The sequence below is a fragment of the Dioscorea cayenensis genome, chromosome 14 (assembly GCF_009730915.1).
Source record: "Dioscorea cayenensis subsp. rotundata cultivar TDr96_F1 chromosome 14, TDr96_F1_v2_PseudoChromosome.rev07_lg8_w22 25.fasta, whole genome shotgun sequence".
NCBI classification, from domain to species: Eukaryota; Viridiplantae; Streptophyta; class Magnoliopsida; order Dioscoreales; family Dioscoreaceae; genus Dioscorea; species Dioscorea cayenensis.
Genome location: NC_052484.1, coordinates 16,020,795 through 16,026,331, shown reverse-complemented (window position 1 = coordinate 16,026,331; position 5,537 = coordinate 16,020,795).

The following is a 5,537-nucleotide window of genomic DNA, read 5'->3' as shown; positions in this document are numbered from 1 at the left end:
AAATCCAAAGACACACGATCCCAAACCTAAGGTCAACCATGACTAGCCCTCTACACTAAGCCTCGGCAGAAAGGAATACTATCAACACCTCACGTTGTGTGGGACTGCTTGAGGCTCTAGGGATTCCAATTCCTTAATGTAGATCAAACCTTTGGTCCAGGTGAAAGATCCCTAATCACAGTTAAGCCCCAGCACTAAGGATTCCTCAACACTTCACTCTGTTACTCACACAACTAAGATTTGCTACAATGATTTGCTATAGGGATTCCAAGTGATAGGCCCTATTCCTTAATGTAGATCAAACCCTTTGGTCCAGGTAAAAGATCCCTAATCACAATTAAGCCCCAGTACTAAGGATTCCTCAACACTTCACTCTGTTGCTCGCACAACTAAAAATTGCTACAATGATTTGCTACAGTACTAACTACAGTACTCCTCCCTCTCCCCGCCCGCCAAAAAAAACTCCCAAATCCACTTTTCATCGAAGCAACATAAACGGGCACACGTTTATGCCGTAGATTGCGTCGCTTCTTCATTAAATGGGTTCATTGCACAAGTTGGGATACGCAAATGTGACTGCTTTCATGCCCCTCCAACTCATTGTAATGGCTTGAATACATTGAGGTTGGCACACATTTACGTAGCTTAGAGCCCCACTTGTGTCTTCGCGTTTGTTGCTTCCAAGATTCCACTAAATAGTGTGTTCACGATCTACTTTTGGCTTCTTTTCTTAATACTTAGCTTCACAACCCTACATGCACAAAAGAACACAAATACACATGTATTAACGCTTAAACCTGCTAAAAATAATGTTCATCATAAGGAAAGAACACTTCGCATTCTTATCCCACAAGCACTTATCAAACTCCTCCACACTTAAGCTTTTGCTTGTCCTCAACCAAAGAAATACACATTGAAACATAGAAGAAGGAAATATTGAACGTGCTCGGCCTTAGGTTCACCAAAACATGCAAGGAGAGCATTCTACAAGTCAGGGAAATTTCAACACTAAATACGAAAAATCAATGCTCTAACCAAAAACTCAAATAAAAAAGGACAACAAACCCGAAATCGTACAAGTGTGTGTAAACTCACTCAATTCAACCCAAAGTATACTCCTCAAAGTCCTAAGTATAAGGGACTTATTTATCTATAAAAGATAACAAAATAAAAAGATGGTAGTAGCTTCACACATCCTCCAAGGTAGCCCTTTCCGAAGCAGCCGCTAAGGTGGCTTTCACATTTTCGAGGTGGTAGCTCTTTCTACCGGGGTGGTAGTTTTCACTCATCCCATGAGATAACTCTTTCTCTCATTAGGGCATAACTAGTATCCGACTTATGAGAGTAGCTTCATACTTCATAGGTGGTAGCTCTTTCCACCCCCAATGCACAACTAAACAATATATTTTTTATCTATTTTTTTCTTTCTTTTCGTTTTTTTTTACAAAATAACACAAAAAACAAAACTAATTAGTCCCTTAAACATTGAACTTGAGTTTCCAAAAGAGTTTCATGAGTGAGTGGTGCACAAATATTCATCGGGCAAAAATTCCTAGAAATTCAAGTAAAAACTAGAGCATGAGAACATTCAATGTTAAATTTTTCCTAAACTCAAGAAACTCAAGAATACAAGCATTGCAACCAAGGTGAACCGCCATTGGCTACGTAAGCATGTATGTTAATCAAAACTTATATAAAGGACATGTGCAATGTGAACTCCCCCCCACCCCCAAAAACACTTAAGATGTACATTGCCCTCAATGCACGCATGCAAGCACGATAAAAGTAATACAATTTAAAACACATGTGAGAGTGGCCAATTGAAACAATACTCTCCTGACTCCTAGTGGTGCGTTTTATGGAGCTAAATCCTTGGGAGTGAAGTTCCAACGGGTTGTGAAGCACACACGGCTAAGTGTAAAACACCTTCACCGTGTCCATGACTAGTTCTCAATTCCCATACTGACAAGACCCTCTGCACGCATACACAAGGGGGTTCAATGAAGCTCAATAAACAAAAATGACTCAAGTATATAAAGGATAGAGCATTGAAGTATAACTCGAGACAAAAATAAAAGATAAACTCAGAAGGAAGATCCTTTCTGAGTATACAAGTCGAAAATAAAATGCAAAAATAAAATATGAAAAATAAGAACAAAGAAGGTAAAGATGCCTCCAGTGTTGGTGTCAATTACTTGTGCATTTGTTGCCGCTGCTGGTCAAGATGATGCTGGAACTACAAAATAAATAAAGATTGGGCGAAGAAAAGAGAATGAGAAGCTTACAGAAGAAATGAGAATGAAAGAATAAAAAAAATGGCCAAAAAACTCAAGTAACAACCCTCTAAAACGACGGTGAGAGGTCGGGAGAGTGCAAGGATGCGTTCTCAGAATGTTTGGGAATGAAAAGATGAAAAGGAAAAATAAATTTATAAAGATAAAACGCAGCCTTTTGAGTTCTGTACATCCACACGAGCGTGTGTAAATTATCCACGCCTGTGTAACACCACAGGAGAGACCACACGAGCATGCGGAAATTACCAACGCCTGTTCATTTGTTGACAGAATCATCCACAGGGGCGAGTCCACGCCCCTGTGTCTTCTCGGGAAAAATCTCTAAGTCTCTACAGGGAAACACATGCCCGTGCAAAAATTCCACATGGGCATGGACCATCAGAAGGTCGCTCACAGGGGCGAGTCCATACCGCTGTGCTGTTTCTGGATGAGCTTTGAACGAAAACCCACGCCCGTGCGGAAATTCCACACGGGCATGTGTTTTCTCTAGACACTTAGGAAACTTTACAGGCTCTGTAAAAAATTTCTGATCACAGATATACACGCAGAGTCTACCTAACAATGCAATTTTAACCAGAGAAAACACGAAAAACACGCTCAAAAGACCAAGATTCTTCGCCACACACGATTAGGCAGATGATAACACAACAATTTCCACAAGAAATTTACAGCAAAAGCATCTAAGAATCAAGACACCAACACTTAAAGCTTTATTCATGCAAATACTAACTAAAAACTAGAAAAACATTAAAAACTTGGGTTGCCTCCCAAGAAGCGCTTGTTTTACGTCACTTAGCTTGACATACCTCTTCCTTACCTTATGGAGACTTGAAAAGAGTATGTTCCTCTCGACTAGACATTGCAAAGCTACTTCTTTTAAACCAAAAATCTATTTGCCAGGATGGAATATTTGTTGGAGAGTCCAACCATCTTACCTTTGGCCTCCAAGGAAACAATTTGGGTTGGGAATTGTCCAAGCTTAGCACATGTGGGTCATTGGATGGCTTCAATCTCCTACCCACATCTTCTTCCAAACCCAAAATCTATTTCTTGCAATTTATGAGTTGATTACTCCCAAAGAGGGGTGCTCATTCCATTACCTTAGGATTTACTTCTTCTTCAATTTCAACTTGAAAATAATCTGTCTTCACTGACCCTACTTGTATCCCAAACATACTATCCATTCAAACAATCCTCATATTAAATGAAAGGTTCTTCTTGCATCCCCTCAATCTCGACAACATCATACTCATTCCGTCCAACTTCTTCATTGCCGATCATTACCACATCATCTCTATAAGGAACTTGAATTGCTTGCTCAAATGCTTGTTGTTCCTCGGAGAGTGTGTCAAGTATCCCTCCTAATTGATTCTCAAGGTTTTTATATGAGGCTTCATGACATCTTAGTGTGGTCTCCATATTTTGGATGCAGACATCGGATGCTTCAATAAAGTTAGCTAATACTCTTTGCAACTGAAGTGCATCCTCTCCGAGTATCTCACCCTTTTGACATTCCTCTTGAGGTGCTTCCCAATATTGTCCATCACTATTCCACAAGAAGTTTGGGTAGCCCTTTTCAATTGGATGATTTGTGTTGCAACAAGGAATGCTCTATTGTTGTGAAGCAATAATTCTATCAACTTGTTTGCTCAGAGCTTCAACTCGAGAATATAAAGCAATGAGCGGATCAATCATCATTTAAACTCCTTGCAAGAAAAAGTAAGACATGAAAAAAGAAAACAAATGAGAATGATGGAAGAATACAAAAGTGTGAAATAGAATGCATGATAAATAGCTAAAATAGCAAAGTGCAAATTGTCTCTTAAACGCCTATTCCCCGGCAACGACGCCAAAAACTTGACACGACTGAATATGCGTGTAAACCGCAAGTGCACGGGTGTCGAAGTAATAAATCCCAGGTGAGTGGGTATCATATCCACAAGGAATGGTGAATAGAAACACAACAATTTCTATCTAACTATGATGAGAATAAATCGATGGTATGATGAATGAGATTTATATAAAAAGAGATAAAAGAAATAAGAACGAGTTTCAAGTGGGGTACTCGATAAGGCAATCGATATAAATGGGGTACTCGGGTATTGTTCCGCCTAGGACAATCGTTTCAAGTGCAGAACCAACTATTATGCTTCCTAATTAATGCATTAATGAGTCGTGGAAATCCTTCAATACACGGTCCCAAATCTAATGTCAACGGTGACTAACTCTGTTCCATTTCTCCACCAAGACATCGTATAGGGTTAGTCACGGTTGACCTTAGATTTGGGACCATGTATTGAAGGATTTGGAGCTCAAAATAAGAGAAAACCAAAATAAGCATTGCAAATCTCAAACGATGAATTTGGAGCTCTCTCGGCATCATTATAACAAGGGTAAGGCAAACTGGGTGGCTTACAAGTATCTTACTACCAGACTTATAACTGTAAGTCAATTCCAGAAGACCTTGCGAGCATTCTTATGCCCGTAAAGGAGGATTCAGAACCAATTCAGAGGACCTTACGAGTAAGGCTTATGGCCGTAAAGATGCCCTTAAGGATCATCCAGAGGAGCTTACGAGCATGGCATATGCCCGTAAGGGCGGTCGCAAAAATCATAACAGTGAAGTTTACGGTCCAGTGCTTACTATAGTAAGATGGACTGTAACACATATAGAAGACCTTATATACATGACTTATGCCAAAAGTGTTCTATTAAGGCTCACGACCATCTTCTCCAACTTCCTTACGGCCTAGACCTTACGCCCGTAAGTAGCTTGTAAGCAGTCAGGTATAAATAGAACTTATGAGAAATTTTAGAGCATACTATATTCTATCCTTATATTCTTTGAGGGAAATTCTTGGAGTCCAGGTTTGGGGAAAAAATAAAACTCCAGCACCTAAGAAAAAATTTGGAGAAAGATTCGGATCTACATTCAAGAGGATTTAAGATCGTAGTTGTCAAGCTCATCTTGGCGGTGCGTGTGGAAGCTTTTCAAGCAACTTCTCTGGCTATTCTTCATCCTAGGGATTGAAAAGGGGGTTTTATGGCTTTTATGTTTTCCTCCATTATTTGTATCTTGAATGCTTGCCCTCTATTAATGGAGGGTAAATTTGTAGATGTTTGGGCATAGTTGAACTCTAGGGTTTATATTCGTAACTTTGGTTGTTAGATCTTTTATGCTTTAATTGATTTTTCATTTGCAATCATATCTATTTGAGTCTAATTGTGTGATTGAATGCTTGA